The 25,280-nt window shown below is 38.5% G+C and overlaps 1 protein-coding gene across 2 annotated transcripts in view; it reads left to right on the top strand.

Annotated features, from left to right (window-relative positions):
- Window positions 1-25,280, top strand: part of LOC138715444 (uncharacterized) — a 64,261-nt gene that overhangs the window by 996 nt on the left and 37,985 nt on the right. The gene's annotated exons all lie outside the window — the stretch shown is intronic.

Here is a 25,280-nt window from a genome sequence, read left to right as displayed (position 1 = left end):
TCTTTAGAGTAAACAAATTCACTGAATTGTACTGAAGTAAACATATTGTTATCTTTCCCTTTCTTCCTCAGTGTGTCTAATGATCAGGTGGTTTTCTTGTAGGCCTAATACTCTGGCCACCAGTATTTAAAATTCAAAATATCATCAGTAGTAACTGATTCTACAGAAAATCTGTTGTGTTTGCCTGGTGGATGAAGGTATTGTATTGGTCTGGCACATATACCCTGTCTGTCTTCCTTAGTTTGCGCTTCACTACACCAAAGTTGCGGTGACAGGGAAGAATTTTTTTTTGTAGGTTATTTTACGACGCTTTATCAACATCTCAGGTTATTTAGCGTCTGAATGAGATGAAGGTGATAATGTCGGTGAAATGAGTCCGGGGTCAAGCACCGAAAGTTACCCAGCATTTGCTCATATTGGGTTGAGGGAAAACCCTGGACAAAACCTCAATCAGGTAACTTGCTCCGACCGGGAATCAAACCCAGGCCACCTGGTTTCGCAGCCAGACGCGCTGACCGTTACTCCACAGGTGTGGACTCACAGGGAAGAAATGAATGGCCTCGTTGTGGAAAATAATGATTTTGTTAAATCTCCCCATTTGGGTCAGTACAAGCAACAATCGAATTAAGGTATGATTTTTATTTTGCCCTCCACAGTTATCAGAGATAAGATACAATTCCTTGACAGAAGAAGGGACATTACTTTCAATGTAGTTCAGAAGGAACACACTTCATTTGAAGATTTGTGGCCTATATTTACCTTCATGATAGGAATAGAAGTGCGCCGTATGGTCTTTGAAATTGTGAATGTTGGAAATTGATGACCCAAAGTAGCGTCTAAACAAACAATGAGTAGTTTCTTACCCACATTGTTCTCCAATCGTACGGGCTGCTATAGAGTTCCCAATGGAATTGACGTTCCAATGCCTTCAGTTTATTTTTCTTATTTACATTTCTGCAGTAGTTAATTTCATTGCGTTTACCACCTCATTCTAGTGCCGAGGTCATGGAAAGCATGGTGCTCTACCTCCATGCCCCCCAAGTGCCTTCATGGCATGTTACGGGGATACCTTTACCTTATGTTTACCACTAATAACACAGTTTTCTTCCCCTGGGTCACTTACTACTTCTAGCTTATCTATCATTTTCCTTATCAGCTGATGGGCGCGTAACTTATTAGATCCGCGGCACTCAGTTGCGTCACGTCGTCAGTCAGTGCAGAAAGAAGGTAAGTCGCTGACTTGTCCCCTTTCTGCAATGACTGCGCTGCTTATGGTACTCTGCTTTGCGTTGAGAATGAGCAAATTTGTCCCATTTCTGCATGGAAATGTGTGTCTAGGTCTGGAGAAAGCAATGGCACTCTTAACTCATTTTCGCGTTTTTCATTACTTAACCCCTTTCTAGAATGACCGATTCAATTGTTATAACACTGGATCTTCATATGACAAACATTTATTGAAATCAATTTTTAAACACATACTTCTTTACTTTGTAGAGAAGATATATTCATATCAGCTTTGGGACTGTAAGCTTTCCATTAAGAACTTTATTTTATTTCACTTCCACAAGGAAATACGTATGTGTTATTATTATCTGCTTTATACCCACCTTCCTTTTAGTACATAATAATGAATTGACACACATATCAGTAGAGCCCGGATTTTATGTAATATGGAAATGAGAAATATGTACATAAATATGTAGCTAAAAATGGCAAAATATGTAGATAAATATGTGTAATAAATAAAAAGAATATGTAATTTAATAATTAAACTTTATTAGATGTTTTTTTTTTGCACACTAATGAAAAATTAGAGGTGCACACGTGATTCAACCTCAATTAATTATTGTTTGGTGGCGCAATTAATAATTAAATATTTTTCCATATTTTTTGCTGTCATTGATCGTCTCGTCAGTGGCAACCCATAAGTAGGAATCATCAAGTTCAGCTCTAATCGTTTCCACTGTGTCAGAATAGCAGGAGTTCAAATAATTTTTATGGAGTGTTGATCCATGCGAAATATTGAAGTTGCAGTATTTGCGTAGGAAAGCTTGAAACTTTGGAACTCCAAGTTTATACCATGGTTTATTTGCAGCAACCATTGCCATGCACAAATTTTTATTGAATTTACTGGTACAAGACGAAGAATGTTTCAGCACCACTTGTGTAAGAAGAAATTGTTTCTTTTCGACGGAGCACATTTTTTTATTTCTCACGTGAAGTTCAATTTTTAAATGCTGTTCTAATTTTCACTTCATGGAGCACTAAATGCGTTTGTCACACACTTTGCACAGCAAGATTTTACCATCGTAGTAAAGGAATCGTCAATTGAAATCCAATCTTTAAGCTTGGATGTGAATAGCAGTAGACTAGCTATTTATATCACCTGATGTCAATATAAGCTTCTTAAGAAAACAGAAAAAAACTATTGTTTTCTTTTAGAGCAACTGATTGCAGATGTTTGTGCGAAACAGTCATACCCACAGGGTAACTTTCACTTTTTCCTTCACTTCTTTAGCAGTACAATGACCCACCCTTCGCAGTGGTATTTGTTCCTACTTTACCGTTACTTCTTAAGGAATATACACACTATTAGCATTGCAAACAAATGTCCATTTTTTCACAGAATACGTTATTATTTTCAATTATTGAATTATATTTACGCACTAGAGACGAAGAAATAAGCTTTATAAACAATTTTAAAATGTATAACTTAAGAATTAAGTAGAGGGAAAATTGGTGAAAAAAATGTGTATTCTTTCAAAATATGTAAAATATGCCAAAATATTTATTATGCACCAAAATGTGTAAAAATATGTAACTTAAAACTTTGGAATAATTATCTCTTTGATATGATTCGCCGACATTTTAGCTTTCCTTATAGCTACATAAATAGGAACAAGATATGTAATTACATAAAATCCGGGCTCTACATATCAGTGATGAAGCTAAGGTATAAATACCTAAGCTGAAAAAATTTGCTTACTTTATATATTTTTATAAAGCAGAAGATTCTCGGCTTTTCTATCATTTTTTGTGACAGACCCCTCAAGAAGATGAGGACCACTCATTTTCACCTCCGAACAGAATACATATATCGTTGTTGTTCCTGCAATAACTCCTTTGTGCAAAATATAAAAGTTTACAGTAGGAAGAAAAAACACATTTATTCATCCTAAGGCAGCAGTACATAGGAAACTGTGAATTCTTACATTTTCGAAACAAAGAAATATAATTACATATAGGAGATTTTATTATTTGCTATATCACTGTTTAAGTTATTCAATAGAGCAAAAATCTGAAAATCGATAAATATGTCACATAGGAGTTATTGCAGGAACAACGACAATATGTCTCATAACACTCTGTTAGCGAAGGATATTTCTTATACCATGAAAATTGAAAATTTATACTTTGTTTTCCTCCATGTGCTTTTTAATATGTAAATTCGGTGTCGATCTTCTGTCTTTGTAAGCACATTTTGTTTCATACGTCCAACTTGAAAACAGTTTCTCTTTTAATTCTACAAATAATGACTTCAATGTGTCATTTTACACAAAATTAATACACAACACATATTCACTTTTGATTAAACTAATACTCAAAACGCAGCTCATTCAGAGAACACCAATATGGTTGGTTGGTTGGTTAGTAGGTAGCCAAAGTTCTGGTATCATGGCAATGAAGCCATCAGCCGTCTTGCAGTTCAGTATTTTTCCGTGATGATGAGGTTAACAGACAAGGCTTCTCAATCTTCCAGGTGGTGCTTATCCATGATATCTCCAGTCGCAAAGGAAACATTATTAATAAAGCACCAACTTATCTTACAATTGAAAATTACAAATTTGAATATGTAAAAAATGTTATATATCTTGGCTCCATGATCAATTACAACGACATCAGTCTTTAAAATAAGAGAAGAATATCTATAACAAATAAATGCAGTGGTGGACGGTGGGTTCAAAGCTTGGGGAGGCCAGCACGTGATGAAGGGTTACAAATAAAAACTATTTAAAAATACATATACCGGTACTCACATTACTTGAACACCAAATTCACTCGACGATCCTTCTTCTTTGTAAAGCGATCGATCAGGTCATCATTTCATGTGGGTCGACTCTGAAGTTTGTGGAGGATCCCCTTTTCAATAGATATACATGCCAATGCTGAGAGCCTTTCTTGTGCCATGGAGTTTCTCAAAAAAGTTTTTACGCGATTCAAACACGAAAAACTCCTTTCCACGGAAGCACTTGTGGAAGGAATTGTGGCTATAAGACAGAAAAGTTTAAAGGCATTGGGAAGAATTTCACTTCTTTCACTTTCAATCATCTTCTTTATCAGTTCGCTCAAACTCTTGCCATGGAATGTCTCCTTGTGCAGTGGAGAAAACACAGTTTGAAGCTCAACACGCAATTTCACACTGTCAAAATAAGTTTCATAATTCTGAAATAATGAATCTAGTGCTTCAGTAGGGAAATGCTGACTATAAATTGAAAATCGAGTAGTGTCACCTAATTCAAGAAACTTCAATTTCTCATAATTTTGAAATATTGATTCCAACTGTGTTAAAATAGTGTCCAAGTACAATTGCTTATACTTGTAAGGAGCACATTCTTCCATTAATTCATTTCTTCTTAAAGAAGTCAATGACTCTGACCTGGTAGCAGTTCCAGCAGCCTCCATGAATACACTGTATTGCTGATCACTCCTTAAATTTCTTATGTACAAGAGACAATCTGAAATTGCATTGATACACACCCGAATATCATTTGTTTTCTTCTGAAGAATATTAAATAATAACTCAGTTTTATTAAATATTTCTTGGAAAGTCAAGAGAAGAAAAACAAAATTGAAATCACGTAGGTTGTTTATATATCCTTGTGCTTCCCTTGCTGAATTACCGTTTGAATCTGGCAAATCTATTATTTCATTGAAAGCTTCGATTAATTTTACCCTTTTTGTGTGCACTACAGAAATGAGTTTGGTATTAGAATTCCATCTGACATCACTGCTTGTAGGCATATGTTGTTCCACAATTCTGTCGAGAATAGCAGTATGCTTTGAGGACCGATTTAAAAAGGCAGGTATTCCATGAAGTGTCGAGAAAAAAATTTTTACAGACTTAATTTTAGAACAACTCTGTTGTAAAACTAAATTCAATCTGTGTGCAAAACAGTGAGTAAATAAAGCTTGTGGAGCAAGCTCATTAACTTTAGCTTTCAAGCCATTCAACTCACCTGCCATAACACTTGCGCCATCATAGGTATGAGCCACCAACTTACTTTGAACATCGTATTTCTGAAGAACATTACACAAGCCTTCAGCATTTCTGCTTTCATTAACATCATGAAAACCAAGGAAAAACTCTTGAATATCACCTTCTGTGTCAACTAGCCTAACAGCGATAGAACACTGAGATGTTTCAGTGATGTCAGTCGTCTCGTCAACAATACAGGCAAAGAAAGGGGCCTCATTAATTCTTTTTCCAATGAAATCTTGTATTTCTTCTTCAATGCACTCAATGAGTTCATTCTGAATTGTTTTCAATACCCCTCTAAAGTATCCCATATTCTCCCAATGTTTTTTTTTAATGCCACATCTCTACTTAGAACTAGAAGAAATATAGTTTTAAAATTTCCAGGGTTTCGAGAGCATTCCTTTTCATCATGGCCTCTGAACGCGATTTCTTGCGCAGCCAGAGCACACGTGACATCAATTAAAATTTTGTAAATTTCCCTGTTGAATTTTACTTCTTCATTGTATTTAATTTTTAACAGTCTATTCTGTTTGCTCAACATTTCCGATATATTAAGGGTTTGTTTACAGAGTCCTTTAAATACCACGTAACAATTCAAGTGGTCTCTACTTGAGCTATGCCTAACTAAAGCCCTAGACAAGTTTTTCATGTCACTGTAGCCTTCATATGACCAGATGCCTTTGTTATTACTTAAAAGTATACATGGCCAACAAAACAGATTCTCCTTCGTACTGCTATCACACAGCCACTTGTGTTGATCGTACCACGAGGATTTAAATGTTCTGGTCTTACCTTTATCATTTTGAAGAAATGAAAATTTCGGAGTAGGTCTACCTTGCTGTAGTATAATTCTTCTGTCGAAATCATTTCGTCGTGAAAAGGGAATCTCCAACAGTGAAACCACAATATCATCACTCACATCCATTGCTACAAGCTCACTCCATCAGACTGAAGCGAGGAGCCTAAGCCAAAACCAACTCCTTTCATGGCGTCTTTTTGGTATGAAGCGCGTGAACAAGATAGCTTCCCTATTGGCTAAACAGCTTTTGTCATGGTTACCAGGAGCTGAGTTCTGCTTTGCCTACCTACTCCCAACTATTAGAACGCAAGGTCGCTAGATGTCACTATAGTACAGTAACTTCCGTGCTTGTGCTCTATGTATTCCACCCCATAGTGCTACCTGCAGCGCTTCCTGTTGCTAGCAGCACGAATTACATGTTCCTCCCTAAGACTAGAAATGCTGTCAGTTTGAATATTGCCATCTCAGCTCATGAGTGCTGGGATAACACATTTTGTGTTGTCTCTGACAAAATATTTAGGAAGGCCAGGCCTCCCTTGCCTCCCCTGAAAATCCGCCGCTGAATAAATGTTACTTTGGATTACAGAAATATATTAAATCGAAATTCTTAACCATCTCAACTAAAATAAGAATATATAAGACGCTTACTAGGCAGGTGTTGACGTATGCCTCGGAAACTTGGACTATGAACAAACAGGACATCAGAAGACTTAGTATCTTCGAGAGGAAAATTCTGAGAGCAATTTATGGACCCATCAAAATAAATAATGAATGGAGAATGAGATATAATAAAGAAATATACGATCTGTTTAAGGAGCCAGACATAACATTTATTACAATTGGTCGATTGCAGTGGGCTGGACACCTGGTAAGAATGGACGATACTAGACCCGCTAAAAGAGCCTTTACATCCAATCCTAGAAGAAGCAGATCCAAAGGAAGACCGAAGAGCAGATGGGAGGATAATGTATACGAAGACACCAACTTTATTGTGCACGAATGTGGACAGTCAAGGCCAGAAGTAGAGACGGCTGGAATAAAATACTGAGGAAGGCTAGGACTCTCAATGGGTTGTTGAGCCAATGATGATGATGACTTATCCAGGATTACGTTCTTTCCACATAACACACAATTGGGTGAGAGGGAGATGCCGATTCTATATAAATGAGCTGCCAAATAAATTTTGGGAGAGGGGTTCTCATGATTTATCTTTACCTGATTCCTTTATTCTGTTCAAAAATGTTTGTTTGTATTGAAATTTTTTATTTAATGTGACAGAATAAATTATTTTTGAGTAATAAGTTTTTGTATTAGGGTGCAGCCTTTCACAGCCAGTTGACCCACCAATTCATTACCTGTAATGCCGCAGTGCGCTGGAATCTATTGCAGAACTATTTTATTGCCAGTTTTTGGAGCTGCTTGATCAGGGTGCAGCACTGAGAAGTTGTGTCAGTTTTCTGTGAACTATTATTAGCTGTAGTTTGTATAGCTGCTTTTGACCCAATGAAGATTACAGCTTTGGAAAATTTATTTTTTATTTGAAGTAGACTGGTTAGAATAGTGAATACAGCTTCAACTTCTCCATCAAAGTTTGTGGAGTCCTTCCTGACTTCTTTATAGAACGAGAAAAATTTACAAGTTCCTCCAGCTCCTGCAGCATCAAAATCGGTTAGTAAAGATCCATCACTGTAAATGTGTAGCCAGGTTTCACAACGATATTTGCTATTAATTGTTTCTAATGTTAATTGTTTTGCTACATTTGGATTTGTATCGTTTTTAACAATTGCTTATTGTTGTTTATTGTTAGTAAAATAACATGTACAAAATTACACTCTTAATTCTCCCCTGAAGGAGTAAAAAACTCGTGCTCAGGGAGTTATCTAAACACATACTTAACACAAACAAAGATAATTATTTGACACAAAGTGGGTCAAGAAAAAAACAATTATAGGAATAAAATACAATTTCAATTTTAACAATTGAAATCATACAAATACATACACATATTAAATCAATATATGAGGCGATCAAGTCCACAAGTCGTAGTTTTGAGATAATAGGACTTAAAGTTAACTTACTCTAGTGGATTATCTAATTTCCCAAGCAATAATTTTATCGCTTCATTCTCAAATTCTAGATTTATAAAATATAAACAATTGTGATGTAAATTGATGCAACGCTTTGGTGACTTGATCCACTATGGCTCAGAACATCGTGAACAAATAATCTGAGCCAATAGTGACTAGTGTCATCTACCAGCAAATGCTTGGAATTAAAACTTGATCCATTACTAGTCGGAAAAGCTCCAACTTCACTTAATCAGAAAATGAATTAAACTCAGTTTATGAAAATTTGTGACTTAATCCACTTCAGCTCTGAACGCCTCATATATTCTTTAAAAATTAAATTCCTAACGCTACTTTTGAAATTTTTGATACTAAAATTTTCCAAATTTGGGTATTTTTCAATTATTTTATTATATAACCTTGGACCAAAGTAGGTGCCATGGCTAAGAGCTGTGCTTGTAAAACACTTTGGTTCCTCTAGTCATATAAAATCGGATCTTTTAGTTCCATATTTATGATGATGCAATTTGAATTTATTACAGTTTTTATGTACAGGTATGAAGTTTAATAAGGCAATATAATAAATCTGTTTAATTTTCAAAACATTAAAATCAGTGAACAAAAGCTCGGATGAGTAATCAATTGGTTTATTAAGGCATATCTTAATTATTCTTTTCTGAATAAGTATTATTGGAATGAGATTAGAATTACAAGCATTTCCCCATCCTAAAATTCCGTATTGGAGAATGGATTGAAATAAAGCTAAGTAAATGAGACGTAAAATATTAACTGGTAAATATGACCGAAGTATAACAAAGATATAAATTGTTTTACGTAATCTATTGCATAAATATGTAATGTAATATGTTTATTCTATCGTAAATGTTCGTCGATTGTAATGCCTAAATACTTAACTTCTGAGGATTCGGTTAATATGGGACATTCACAATTTTGAGAAGAACAATCAGAATGATGAATTTTGAGCCTAAAAGAAGATTGTGGAGATTTAAGACCACTAGACCTTAGTGAAAATGAAACAACAGTTGTTTTGGATGTGTTTAAGGAAAGAGCCTTTGGTCTCGGTTTGGTTCCAATAAGTTGTTTCCAGTTTGAATAGTTACGTATTCCAAGGGATTTTGTCGGATTTGTGACATTTCAATGTTAGTTTGAGGAATGAGATACGTTTGTAATCTTTTAACTTTCTGCATAAATCCTTCTTGTGTTTTTAATTTAGTAGGCAAGATTTTGTATTTTCTCCTATAGTCTGCATTAGACAGTCTGATAATTTCTCATACCGGATTTCTGCTTATTCTTCAAACTTGTGTATCAGTGGTTTTGTTGAGTAAGTCGTCTCATTGAATCTATTGGTGTGGATTTCACTGCACCTATAATTAAACGTAGTGCTTGGCTTTGAAATTTTTCTATTTTATTTCATTGTTATGGGGTGCATGTGATGAGTATTTCATTCCAATATTTGAGAACAGGTTTCATGTACATCATCATCATCTCTGCACTACAGCCACACATGGGCCTTGGCGTCCTCAACAATTCTTTTCCATGTTTGTCTTTCCTGTGCCTTCCTCCTCCAATTTCTCACTCCCAATGCCACCAAGTCATCTGTCACGCCATCAAACCATCTGAGCTTAGGTCTTCCCTTTTTCCTCATCCCTCCAGTTTCATTAAAAGCAGCTTTTTGGCTATTTCGTCTTCGCTCATTCTCATGAGATGACCCAGTCATCTTATCCTTTCTGCTTTTATAATCGCCACTATATCCGGTTCTTCATATAACTGATATAATTCCCTGTTAAACCTTCTTCTCCATATTCCTCCCTCATCACTCCGTATATTCTTCTTAAGATCTTTTTTTCGAAAGTTCCCAGAGAATTTTCCTCTCTTTTTGTCAGGGTCCAAGTCTCCGCTCCATAAATCAACACCGGTCTTATCATTGTTTTATAAATTTTAGTTTTAATCATACAAGGAACATTCTTTGCTTTTAATATATTTGCTAATCCAAAATAGCTCTTATTGGCTGCTATTAATCTAGCTCCTATTTCACTATCCATGGTATTGTTTTCTGTTATTACTGATCCCAAATATTTAAAAGACTTGGCCCTCTCAAACGTAAATTCCTGTATCTTAAGTTCATTTGGTATTGATATTCTAGTATTTCTCACTATACATATATTTCGTTTCCTCTTGATTGATAGCTAATCCCATGTGACCAGCCTTTTCATTCAGTCTCTCAAACTCATTACTCAGACTTTTGATGTTTCTACTAATGATAACTACGTCATCAGCAAATGCCAAGGTCTGGGATGTTCTATAGAAAACAGTATTAGTTGTTTGTACTCCAGCTGCCCTTATTACCTTCTCTAGGGCAACGTTAAACAACAGGCAAGCTAAAGGATCTCCTTGCCTTAATCCCTTACTTATTTGAAATGCTTCCGACAATTCTGCATTTACTTTGACTCTACATTTGTTTTTCATGTACATATATGTGGAAATTAGTGTACGTCTTTGGGTTCCCCATTTGCAGCCAGCTAATCTTTTTAACAGATTTAATCTCTTTTGGGCTTTTTCTACTACAGTAAAGGTATTAATATGATCTTTCCAAGATAATTTGTTACCAGATGAGATCGGAGAAACAGAACGATTTGACGTTATTTATGTGAACTTATTAGTGTCATTTAAGGTGTTTCGACTTATTTTATGCGAGATATACATAGTAATTATTCTTTTCCAAACAAAGTGGTATTCGCATAATGATTTATTGAATTACTTTTGGAAAATAGTGACTTTTTCGTCTTGTTTCCTGAACTGTTATGTGTTGCTATAGACATTTTATCAACAACGTCCAGTTTTTATTGGTTTTCCATATTGTGATATGAAAGTTTTATAGTTCTGTGCTGTGTCTGATATAAGTTTTGGAATATACTGTAGGTGAGACTATTGCGATACCGGTATATGAAACTTTACAAATACTACATATTATTATTAATTTATAGACCCTTACCTGGTCAAGTATAAGCAAATCTTTGATATTTCCTACTACATGGAGGCTGCAACAGGAGAAGATTCAACCGACATAAATAATATTTCTTTAGATACTTGTAATACAACGCAGAGTCCTAATCAAATTCAGTGTGATTATTGTGAAAAATGCTTCTTAAATTCAAGAGGAATAGCCATACATATTAGTAAATCTCACGCAGATATTCATCAAGAACGTCTCATTCGTAAACAACTCCAATATTCAACCATCGTGTGGAAGAACAATTCCAATAATTTCACTAATAATTCTGAAAACTGCTCTACTGCTAATACAAGTCCTTTATCATTCTACAAACAAAATCTTTCTACTTGGAAGGATAAATTTAGCGCAGAGTTATCCGACAATGTGTTTGATGATGTGACACAGCAATTCCTGATTTTCTTATCCGAAGCAATTGATTATCTGCACGGACCCAAACATCCAACAAGGAAATATTACGAAGCCAGAAAACTAAAGAAAAATTTAAATAACCAGAGGACTTACAGCAGATCCACTAACCCAGAAAGAGCCACAAAATGAGACCGACAAAAAAAAAAAAAACATATTTCTCTATGAGAAAACACAATTCGACTACTTCAATCAATGGCAGAAAGCAATAAGAACAGTACTGAGTCAAAATAAAGCAACGTGCAAATTAGATGTTAGCGAGGTGCAACAACATGACAGTTAAAATTTTTCTCAACAAAATAACAATTTTCGATCAGAATATCCATCCCATTACACCGAAGCAGAAATACTCGAATTAGATGAAACATTCCAGAAATCTATCACCAAGTCAGAAGTTGCGCTTTCAATATCTCGAATCATGATGGACACTGTTCCTGGCCCAGACCACGTCCTGATGAGAGTTCTGAAGGATGATACTGCTGCAGAAATCATCTCCTCCATAGCTACAAGAATGCTCCAGACTGGTCACGTACCTCCATGCTTCCAGACCGCAATAAGTGTTCTCATTTATAAATCTGGTGACGAAAATGACTTTAAAAACTGGAGACCAATTAGGCCTACTATTTGTTCCATGTTACGTAGGGTAATTGAACGTGTCCTCGATAAATGCCTTCGAGAATACATAAAATTCAATCCTCATCAGAGGGGATTTACACATTCTCCAGGAACAATAGTTAATACATCCCTTCTCAGGTCCATTTTAATATCCGCAAAATCTAAAAAAATGTGATGCAACTCTCGTTTTCCATGACATTAGTAAGGCATTCGATAATATCGGGCACTTGCACCTATCACACACATTAGATAGCTTGCTTATTCCAAGCTTGTTGAAAACGTTAATTTTGAATCTTCAACTAAATAATTCCACTAGAGTGGAAATCAATCATAAAAAACTAATCCCATAGATTTACGAAAAGGAGTTACGCAAGGATCGCCCCTTTCACCAGCATTATACAATCTATGTACTGATCACATCCTTAATGAATTGTCAGAAAACTCGATCACTGCCGAATAAGGTTTCAATCTTGTTTCAGGTTTAAAACCTATTACTGTACTTGGTTTTGCAGATGATACTGTTATCATAGCTAAAAACAAAAACTCTGCTTTAGAACTCAAAAGGATGGTTATTGATCGTTTCGAAGCTATTGGTTTAGATATAAATGTAAATAAATCTGTAGCTATTAATATTTCTCGCGGTAAACTGCATCCAAATCAATTAAACATTTCTGATGACACGACTATTACATGCTTAACTGCAAATGAGCATATACGCTACTTAGGTGTTTATTTTTCTGATGTTTGTATATTCGATTCCCAAACCGTTTTAAACGACCTGAAAACTAGATTAGATTTGCTAATTTCGTCGCCTTTATTACATCCTGATCAAAAGTTTTGTATATTAAATTCCTCAATTTGCCCATCATTAATCTACACATTTCAGACAAGGCCTTTGATAACAATACCCAATACTTTTTTAGATAACGCTGATAAAATTATTAAAAGCACTCTTAAAGAAATTTTGCAACTACCAGCTGACACACCCGATTCTATGACATATACACATCGTAAATATAAAGGACTTGGTCTTTTTAGGGTACACTCGGAATCCACGCTACAACACATTAACGGCTTAAGGGTATTACACAGAACTAATGATCCTTACATTACTTCCACCAGGGACCTTATTGAGGAGAGTAAAACATGTTTAAAGAGCCTTAAATTAACTCCTGCTAATTCTTTTTTAAATAATCGTGAAAATTTTGTGGACTCTCGAAAAGTTAGAGATGCTTTAAGAGACAAAGAATTTGAAAATTGGTGTACATTGCAACAAAAGGGTAAAGGGGTGATTCTTAACAAAGATTTCCCCCCAGCAAACAGCTGGATAAGAAATCACAAAGGTCTAATCCTCTCGGAATGGATAGACAGCCTTAAAATGGTAGGCTATGTCGCTCCGGTCCGAGCTTTACCGGGTAGAAGTCGGGATGGTACCTACTGTAGGCGCTGTCTCAGCAAGATTGAAACTCTTCCCCATATCTTGGCTTCTGCCCCTATAGTGAGGCCCTTCGCAACATCTGTCACCATGCTGTCCGTTCTATACTGGCCGAGGCACTGAAGGGAGTAGGGTTTACAGTCCATCAAGAGGTGCAGGGACTAGCCACACAAGGAAGTGTTCGGCGAATTGATATCATTGCCATTAAGAACTGGGCATACATTCTCGATCCCACCATCAGATTTGAGACACATGCAGATCAACCGCATGAGGTGGACAGTGAAAAGAAACGGATCTATGAACCAACAATCCCATTCTATAAAGATAAATATAGCCTGTCCCACATTGATGTGTTGGTCTGATGGTGGGAGCACGAGGTACCACACCCTCCTTCTTTGCCAACGAATGTAAAAACCTGGGGCTACCGGTCGAGGTGGGTTCCTCCAAGGGGGGTGCAATGGTGGCTCTCGTGCTCTTCTTTTCGGCCATTTTTCGTCCTATCACCAACCACTCCTCTTCGTTCTCTCTTCTTTTTCATCACTATTTCTCTCTGCCGGCCGCCATTGCATGCGGAACGCCCACCACATCATCACAGCCATTTTCACCTCTCCATCACGTCCGCCACCATGACGGGATTTGTTAACAATGCCTGATGAGGCTTTATTCTTCTTCCCCTTCTAATTCTTATATCTATTATTAGGTTAAGTTTCTTAGGTTTACAACTCCCGTCTCACCAGCGGGGATCTTTCCTATCTCCGTGGTCCTGTCCCACGGTTTCGAGCGCGACTTCCAACTTGTGTGGCCCGACAGGGCGCCCAGCAACGAAGCAAGAGTGGACCCTTCATACTGCCCCTATATGCAAGTCTAGGTGTGGAGCCCGGACCAGTAGTCATGTACACTCACGTAGAACCCCAATGGGGGTCTGGAGCGACTTAAACGTCCCGGTGAACGACTGCTCGCCGGGGCGGATATATTGCTCCGACGTGTTACCGCTGACGTATGGGTGTCGCAGTGTAATCAACCACAAGTCCCCTGAAGCTGCGTGCGGTCTCGGATTGCTCCGGCTTTGGGAGGGTCGGTCGGAGTTAGCCACAGTAGTCTGGCACTTGTAATCAGTGTAGAGTGGTGAGCCACGGGCGGTTATTCCCGTGGTAGGGGCATAAAACTGCGACACGCCTCTGGTGTAAGACTTGCCATTAGGTGTGTAATGACCAGTTTGAAGGGTAACTTGTGTGAAGTGGGTTGCTTGGGATCGGGCTGTGGGGGGGTCCCCACTGCCGGCACAGACCGCGAAGAATTCTTAGGTGTCTTTTTCTTTCGCCCCCCCCCCGGTGGCAGGCTGACGCCGACAGTTCCGTAGGGGGGGGGCAGTTCAAAATGGCCTCTTCGCGCTCCTCTTCCCCTCCAGAAAAACAGCAACAAAAGAAAATGAAAATAGTAAAAGACAGCACAACTGAAGTTATTAAGACGAACACTGCAATGGAATTTGACCCTGAGAAGGTAATAATTAAAGTGCCGCCTCCAAAGTTTATTAGTATCACGTTGGATAGACGGAAAAAACAATGAAAAACATTAGTCCATTTTACGTGAGACGCGCGATCGACGGACTCGTAGGCAAGGTCAGAAATGCAACTCGACTCCGGAATGGCAGTCTCCTTGTTGAGACTGCATCTGCAAAACAGAGTGAAACACTGTTGAGAGCGAAGTTGCTGGGATCATACCCAATCAGAGTAGAGCGACACTCCTCGCTGAACACCACGCGAGGAGTTGTGCATACGGATTCTCTAGATGGTATGTCCGACGAAGAGATCCAATTAGAGCTGGCGGAACAGTCCATGTCCATGGCTTACCGTTTACTGCGTAAGCGTGACGGACGGACTGAACCCCTGAGCACAGTCTTTCTGACCTTTGAAACGTCTCTCTTGCCAGAATATATCTTTGTTGGGTACGAGCGTGTCCCTGTGCGTGCGTATGTGCCGAATCCAATGCGGTGCTTTAGGTGCCAACTGTTCGGACATACGCAAAAACGTTGCACAAACAACATCATATGTGCAAAGTGCGGCGGTGCTGACCATGGGGAATTCCCATGTGCCGGCGCCGAGCACTGTGTGAATTGTTCTGGGGACCACGCTTCTAATTCCAAAAATTGCCCGACGTATTTGGTAGAGAAGAATATCCAAGAGCTTCGAGTCCGAGAAAATATTACTTTTTTCGAGGCGCGTAAGCGTATTCTAGACCAACAAAGAAAGGCGACAGAAAAATCTTATTCCTCAGCATTGCTGAAGGCAACGGAGAGAATTGATGCATCCACGCAGACGCCACCTCTCACAAGTATGCCTGGGAAGTGAATTGAGACCGCGACCCACACATACGTTGACTCTGCGACACAGACTGCTGAGTCAGACGACTCGTGTGGGTTGGATATCAGGCCTTACGTACCTAGAAAGATCGCTGCCGTGACAGCAGAGAAAGATTCTAGGCCTGGTAGAACACCGGAACGTCGCGCTCCTAGTTAAGGTGGCGGATCGAGATCACGCTCTCGATCACGTCCTCGATCAAGATCACGATCAGTAGTGCGACGATCTGCAAGTGAGTCGCCACAGTCCAAGATTAAGCAGTCGCAGACAAAGGCATCAATCCATAGAAAAGAAAAAAAGAGAAGATCGCCTGTGAAGCCACCATCATGATTTAGCTCCTCGCAATGACAGATATTGTACAGTGGAATGTGAATGGTGTACGCAGCAGATACACAGAACTACAACAATTGATCTATCATGAGAACCCTGCTATTTTATGTCTTCAGGAGACACACCTCCGACCCGAACATTCCCTGAATATTTCAGGATACATTATTTACCGGTACAATCATCTTGCCGGTATTCGGGCCAATGGAGGTTGTGCCATCCTACTCCGTCAAAGTATCTTTTCCTCCATCATCAATATTAACACTCCTCATCAATGTATAGCAGCTAGAATATCTTTATCTAGCATCCAGTTCTCTATAGTTTGTGTCTATATGCCCCCTGATATACCTTACACAGTTAATGACGTGGAACACATTCTATCGCAGGTACCTGCTCCATATTTGTTAGTCGGAGATTTTAATGCATCTCACCACTCTTGGGGCTCTAATTCTGATGATGACAGAGGAAATAAAATAGCAGAGGTATGTACCCGCCTTAATCTGATTACCCTAAATTCCTTGGCTTACGGTACTTTCTCCATGATAGACATCTCCATTTGTAGCCCAGTTTTGTCCACGCATTTCGAATGGTCAGTTATTCATGACCTTCATGGTAGTGACCACTACCCATCCGAATGCGTATGTCCGCTTTACGTCCTGCGGAAACTCGCTCTTCAAACTGGGTTATTAAAAAGGCGGACTGGGTCGGATTTTCGGAGTCCATATCATTCGATGATATTGGATATGAAAGTGTAGACTCCGTCGTAGAGCACTTTTCAAATGTGGTAATTACGTCTGCGGAATTATCTATCCCCCAGTCGTCCTCCAGGCCAAAACGCTTCCCTGTCCCTTGGTGGACGGACGCCTGTAGAGATGCAATCCGAGACCGCAAACGTGCTTTACGCCAATTTGAGCGTCATCCGACTCAAGAAAACTTTGTCCAGTTTAAACGTCTTCGAGCCATAGCTCGTCGCACTGTGTGCGATGCTAAGAAGACGTCCTGGACAAATTACGTCAATTCATTGAAAAAGAACGTCCCAGCTAACATCGTGTGGGACAAAGTCCGTCGGATAATGGGGAAACGTAGTTCTGTAATTCCGGGTCTTCTGAACAACGGCGTACTGACCACCAGTCACATAGAAATTGCAGAGATATTCTGCTCACTCATTTGCACAGATAAGCAGCTCAAACAATTATGACCCGGAATTTAAAAAAATTAAGGATACTGCGGAGAAACTAACTCTGAACTTTACATCTAATAACATTGAACAATACAATGCACCGTTCACATCCGAGAAGCTGGAGGCGGCACTGGACGCATCCCCTGACACCTCCCCTGGTCCTGATAACATCCATAACCGTATGCTTCGCCATCTTCCGCCAGCTGGAAAATCCTTTCTTCTGGCAATGTACAACAAGATCTGGACTGAGGGTGTATTTCCATCTGCTTGGCGTTCCGCCATTGTAATCCCAGTTCAGAAACCAGGAAAGGATCCTTCTTTACCTGGCAGTTATAGGCCAATTTGTCTTACCAGCTGCGTATGCAAGGTTATGGAAAAGATGATAAGCAAACGCCTGATGTGGGTACTCGAATCGGAAAACCGATTGTCTAATATCCAATGTGGTTTTCGTAAGCACAGATCAGCCGCAGACCATCTTGTTCGGCTAGAGACCGCCATTAGAGATGCTTTCCTCAAGAAGGATCATCTTGTGGCGGTCTTCTTTGATCTAGAAAAGGCTTACGATACCACATGGCGGTATGGCATTCTACAAACTCTGCATGATTGGGGACTTCGTGGCAGTCTACCAACATTTATTGCGAAGTTCATGGCAGAGCGGTATTTCCGAGTTCGAGTAGGTACCACACTTTCTAACGAACATCTCCAAGAAAATGGCGTTCCGCAGGGGTCTGTATTAAGTGTTCTTCTTTTCTGCATTGCGATCAATGGAATTGCCCACTGTGTGGGTGGCCGAGTATCTTCCCTCTTGTACGTTGATGACTTCAGTCTATTTTACAGCTCTCGATATCTTCCATCCATCGGTCGACAGTTGCAACTGGTCATCAACGTACTATCGGAGTGGGCTGTTCGCAATGGTTTTAAATTCTCCACTCAGAAGACGCAGTGTGTCCACTTTTACAACCAACGTGGACTACATCCACATCCTGAACTGCGTCTTAATGGGGTGGAGTTGCAATATACAGACACTGCGAAATTTTTGGGCCTTATCTTTGATTATAAATTAACGTGGGAGGCGCATATACGTGATTTAAGAAGGCGTTGCCAGAAATCCTTAAACATTTTACGCCTTTTGTCAGGGGTTCGCTGGGTTGCAGACCGTACGGTGCTTTTACGTCTTTACCGAGCTCTTATACGATCAAAGCTGGATTATGGCTGTTTTATTTATGGCTCAGCAAATAAATCTAAATTACGTCTTTTAGATACTATCCATCACCATGGGATACGACTCACTACAGGGGCCTTCCGAACTAGTCGGATAGCGAGTCTTTATTGTGAAGCAGGAGAACCATCACTGTATCGGCGACGTAATGTGTTGTTGTGCTCATATGCTGTTAAGCTCCGCTCGCAGCCTGAGCACAATTCTTACGACTCTTTCCATCATTCGTCTCTTTACGGCCGATACAGTGAAAATCCACGGAGACTTCGTCCAGCAGGTGTGCACTTTCGTGAACTGCTCTCTGAGCTGGATATACAGTTTCCCTGGAAAAGGATGAGACGATTGAATATTCCTAAGTCTCAGATGTAAGACACTGCGCATGATCGGAGACCAGAGCACCGATACACAAGATAACGAATATTGAGTTACTTAAATTCAGGCTATTTGGTTTGTTACTAGCATCGTTCCGAAATTCAATTAAAAAACTGCAAAGAATATGATAATATTACGTAAATAAAAGATAAATATATACATAAATCGTGTAGTTAAATCGACAATGGACCTTCATGACTAGATCGACACTCCGCACAGAAAGGAAAGCTTTCATGTCGTTTCCATAGCTCAGACGGTAAGACTTCTGCGTGTTGTGTAGAAGAGTGTGAGTTCGATTCTTAGTCTACACAACAATTTTTTTTGTCTAAATAACATTGAAATAGCTAAGTCACGTTGAAATATAGTTTTACAAAGTCCTGAGATTAAGTGTTAATGATCGCAAACAATACAAAATTACAAGTTATAATAAGTATTATAAACGTTAATCTAATGAATGCATTTATACACACACATATATACAATGTAAATGCATATATATTAAAAACTAACAATTAAAATGAAATTAAAAAAATATATAATAATAGACAAACTTTTACAAAGGTTTAGAGTCCTTAGGCTATGTCATTTGTTGAGTAATTATTACAATAATTTATTAATAGCTTTCCCATATGTGTAAGAAATGCACTCGCAAAAAACAATTTTTGTTAAAAGTATGGCTTTGGATTATTTCATTCTAACCCCTGCAGTTAATTTTAACTATTTTATCTACGTGTTTGCATTCAATTTTATTCATGTTATGATTGAATGTATAAGCACTGTTGCAGTTATTGGCTAATTACATATATTAATAATAATTATTAAATACATCTGTTAAGTAACCAATTGCAGTATCTTTTGCAAAATCTTGAATGTTTAAGTTGTCAATAATATTTCTGTACTATATACTATAATACGTTAAAAGAATTTGCAATAGATTTGGGATCCTCTACTTTATAATCATTGGTTTTAATGAAAAAAATATTTTCTTTCTTAGGATATTTACAAGTTTAAATTTAATAATATTACGAATAGGTTTAATTGCATTATCTGAATTTTGTACTTTTCTACTCAAATATATTCTATTTCCCTCTTTCATAATTTTTGATAAATTACACTGTACTTCTTGCAGTATTTAAGAACATGAAGATCATTACATTGCAACTCATTACATATAGATTCTTCTTTTTAATACATGAGATTTTGAAGTCCCTGCGTTATCTACATGTTTTAACTTTTGAATTTTTTCACAACATTGAGTGGAGAACATCCACTGAAGTGATTATGAAATTAAGTGAAAAATTCAATATATTTACTCTTAATATCAGTAGTACCAGTATCATATATGTTTTTCCAAGATTCATTTTGTAGACATAAATGTAAATAATCACTAGATACAGCAATTACGATCCTTTCTTAGTTTTTAAATTAATATTTTGAAATTGTTCAGTGACATTGGAAACACATAGGATTTGTTTATCATGGTCAGACAAGCCATTGATTATAGGTTCTGTCGAATAGGAATTCAGTCTAATTCTGTGTACAAAACGTTTATCAATGGCTGTGTTACTTCAGCTTGTATGCTATGGGAAAATGACCCTACGAATAAGGTTTCCAGTTTCAAGAAGTGAATTTAATTTACTTTTACGGAAAAGTTCCGAGAGATAATCTATGTTCATGTCACTACAGATCACAAATTCCATATGAGATTTCTAAAGTCTTTTCTTTACAAATTCAATGTTGGCTATAAATATTAATAAATAATGTAAGAAATATGAATGATTGTAGTTATAAGTCTGATTTACATTATAAAAAGCAAGAAGTTACATTCCTCGGCAAGATTCGAACTTTCGATGTTTGGTTTTGTCGTCCAACGCACAACCACGGACCTATTCAATGCTTATGTTAATAACATACAATTTAGCTGTAGCAATGTGATGTCATAACTTGGGGTTTGTTTATTTAATGTAATTAGATTTAATTTGATTAGTTTCGCAACAATTGGACTTCCTGTTATATCCTGTTATTTAGATATTTAATTTAGGGTTGATTTATTAACTCTTACTATGCAAGATGCCTCTTATTTCAATAATTCTATATCATGTTAAATAGTCATTGTCTACACTAAAGTATTATTGTCATCTCTCATTTCTCATCGTAATGGCGAACCGACGTGACATGAGACAGCGAGTTATAGCTCTAGTTGAGGCTGGATATGGGGCTAGATCTGCTGGCCGTTTGGTCGGTGTTCCTGGAAGTACAGCCACGAGATGGGTTCATCGTTACCAAAATTTTGGGGAGGTTGAAAATCGCCCTATTCCTGGGCGTCCTCGGATTTCTTCATTGGAAGAGGATGCTCTTTTATTCGAGACAGTTCGACAGGACCCCTTTCTGACTGCTAACGAAATAAGAGCAGCATCCAACTTTCCCGGCTCTTCACGGACTGTGATCAGCAGGTTGAGGAACCGCGGTATTAGGAGCCGGAGGGCTGCACAAATGGAAATATTGGGGGAAGCACAAGCTGTCGACCGTCTTGCCTTCGCTACCAATCGAGTGGATTTCGATTGGAGAAATGTAATTTTCTCCGACGAAACAACCATCTCGAGTGATTACGAAGGTCCTGTCCGTGTCTATCGTGAGGATGGTCTCCGACATGATCAGCGCTATGTGCACCGACGTGAAAGATCGGGGCGCTTTAGCATATCGTGTTGGGGGTGGATGTCTTACGATGGACCTGGCGTTATAGAACGCATCGATGGCCGGTTTAATGCGGAAACTTACGAGCACATTCTGGAAAATATATTCCTTCCCTCCGCCCGAGAACGTTTTCCCGAAGGAACATTGCTGTTCCAGCAGGATAACCATCCCGTGCACTATGCTGCAAGCATTCAAAGATGGTTTCAAAGCAGACCCGAGATCGAAATCATTAATTGGCCTCCGAAGTCACCTGATTTGAATGTCATCGAAAATTTATGGGCGGAATTGAAAAAGAGAAGGATAGCCACCTATGCCCACCGACGCCCTCGAAATCGAGACGAATTGTGGGATCAAGTTGTTGACACCTGGGAAGATCTCGCCGGGGATCAGAACTTATTCCACAATCTCGTGACATCCATGCCGGATCGACTTAGAGCTGTAATAGAAGCTGATGGCATGTGGACAAGATTTTAAGTTAACAGGTCTCTTTTTGTTTCTTATGATTTTTGTTTGAGGAAGAATACTTTTAACTTCCAAGTAAGATTTATTTTTTTTGACGAGGTTCAGCCCACTTGTAAGACCCAGAAATTGGGCATAAATTATTCCATATTTTTCGACAAATTAGACAGTCGAGGAACTCTGAACAAATTAATTACACCTCAATAAAAAAAAAAGTTTTACCTGGGATCGAACACGAGACGTTTCGGTTATACAATGGAACCGGCACGCTACTATATGAGCTACTGAGACAAGACAGTGATAGCAGCAGTCCAGAATGTAGATCCGTTAGCAGGCATTTGCCATTCGGTACAGTGAAGCAATGATATTTTGTGACTCGAGCTATGTTGTGAAATCCTGGCCTTAAATAGCAGTCTTCTTCGTGATCCTTATTCTGGTCCTTGTCCTTGTTGTGGTCCTTGTAACAATTCTTGTACTATCTGTCATGTTATGTATCCCTACGTCGATATCGAGTGAACCGCACTGTAGAACTTTAACTTCCGACGACCAAGAATCGTCTCATTCTTTTTCAGGGTAACTGTACATCTACTATCAGTTCGCACAATGGAGTATACCACCACTCCACCGTGAATTATGCGACGTCCCATGTTTGATGTAAGTCTGAGCCGCTGTTTTAAGAATTTTACACCAGCTTTTGTTTATAGACTACGTTTTAGTGAACTTTTATCCCGATATCCAAATTATTCATTAGTTTTTACTGACGGATCCCGGATAAATGATTGTGTTGGTTGTTCCTTCGTTACAAATGGAGAGATATTTAAATACAGACTAAGCCAATATACTAGTGTTTTTACTGCTGAACTCTATGCTTTTTACAGAGTTTTATTGTTTTTAATTAGGCAACCTCGGGGCAGATTCCTTATCTGTTCCGACTCTTTAAGTGCCATCCAGTCCTTGCAGTCTTTTAATTGTGATGATCCGCTTGTCTTAAGAACTCAGCAGCTGTTCCATACTCTCCTTTGCTCTGATTATGAGATTGGAGTAGTGTGGATTCCTGGTCATGTAGGGATTCCAGGAAATGAGGCCGCGGATGCTGCAGCCAGGGCTGGCGCACTGAATGGCTCTCTGGTATATTGGCGCGAGAGGTGGCAGGACATTCGAAACTACTTGAAATATAAAATTTGGTGGCAATGGGAAGGAGAATGGTCTGCACAAGAGGGAAAGAAATTACGAAATATAAAGAATACTGTTCGAGTTTGGGATTCGTCTACAAGAGCGTCGCGACACGAGGAGGTTTTACTCACCCGGTTGAGGATTGGCCATTGTCATCTGACACACGGCCATCTCCTACGTGGCGAACCTCAGCCGGAGTGCGATATGTGCCATGTTCCACCTACGGTGGAACACTTTTTATTGCGTTGCAGGAAATATGACCATGCACGGAGGCAATATGGAATTCGGCCGACATTACGTGACGCTCTTGGAAATGATTTTAATTGTACAAATGCAGTTCTGAGATTTTTATCAAACACAGGTTTGGATAAGGTGATTTAGTTTTTATTGATCCGTTTTACTTATCCTCCGGACCCTTTACATCCGGAGGTTACATTTGTTGTTTTATATTTGATTTTACATTGTTGACATTTCGGACTTTATACATCCGAATATTTTATAAAATTTTATGGTTTTAAAATTTAATTCACAAGTTATCTCTGGTGGCCTTAGTTTTATTGTTTTATTTGTTCATCTTGAATACCACCTAGTGTGGTAGAATTGCTCACTTTTATGATTCTGTAGAAATCACCTTATGTATACTGCATTTGTGTGCCTCGTTTTACCGTGACAACGCTTTTTAGTTCTTTTAGCACCCTGATTATTATATTATTTATGTATTTGTAATATTAAAAATTTTAGATAAGGGCGCAAATAGCCATAGTAGCTGACGCGCCCTTCTTAAACCCTACTACTACTACTACTACTACTACCTGGGGCTAACACACAGCATTGTGAAGGAAATAGCCATTAGTGCCCTCAGAGGATCAGTTCAGATATTGAGAAATCATTTGTATGGGAGTGATAATGGAAATTTCAAGTTATCTTAACCGATGGCTGTTGATTGGTTTAGATATCAATGCCAATCAATCGGTACTATTATTTTTCTCGCGGTATATGGCATTCAAATCATTCTAACCTATCTGATGATATTTTTTCCCCCCTTTCTTAACTGTAAATGAGCACAAACGCTACTCAGGTGTAAATTTTTCTGACATTTTGCATATTCGATTCCCTAACCGTTTCAAATGTATATATGTATTATATGTAATACACTTTGTCAAATCTGGCAACCTTTTCATAAGAGGTAAAAGGTAAAGGTAAAGGTATCCCCGTAACATGCCATGAAGGCACTTGGGGGGCATGAAGGTAGAGCCCCATGCTTTCCATGACCTCGGCACTAGAATGAGGTGGTGTGGTCGGCACCACGCTCTGACCGCCTTTTACCCCCAGGAAAGACCCGGTACTCAATTTTATAGGAGGCTGAGTGAACCTCGGGACCGTTCTGAAATTTGGCAACGAGAAAAAATCTTGTCACCACCTGGGATCGACCCCCGAACCTTCCAGTCCGTAGCCAGCTGCTCTACCAACTGAGCTACCCGGCCGCCTCCTTTTCATAAGAGAAGCTAAATTTATTATTATTATATAACTCCTAGATATTGTGAACTGATTGCTCTTTGTAAGGGAAGTCAGTTAAGCTTGATGTTTATATTAACTGGTTTAGTGACATTTGTGAATATTTGATACTTAGTTTTGTCTGCATTTACTTGCATTAGGTTAGTAGAGCACCAATATTCCAATTTAGTCATAGCTGTGTTAATTTGGGTTTCCAATGACTTGAGTTTATTCTTTGGTTTTGAAACCCAGATGACGAGGTCATCAGCAAATAATGCAAACTTTACTTCTTTGCCAAAGGTTTGGGAAGATCATTGATAAATTATTAAATAATGTTGTACTCAATACTGTTCCTTAAAGTACACCCATAGTTTGTTTGTATTTTGAAAACTATGAC

The sequence above is a fragment of the Periplaneta americana genome, chromosome 15, assembly GCF_040183065.1.
Source record: "Periplaneta americana isolate PAMFEO1 chromosome 15, P.americana_PAMFEO1_priV1, whole genome shotgun sequence".
NCBI classification, from domain to species: Eukaryota; Metazoa; Arthropoda; class Insecta; order Blattodea; family Blattidae; genus Periplaneta; species Periplaneta americana.
The sequence above is the reverse complement of the archived record's forward strand: the minus strand, read 5'-3'. Positions and strand labels throughout refer to the sequence as shown.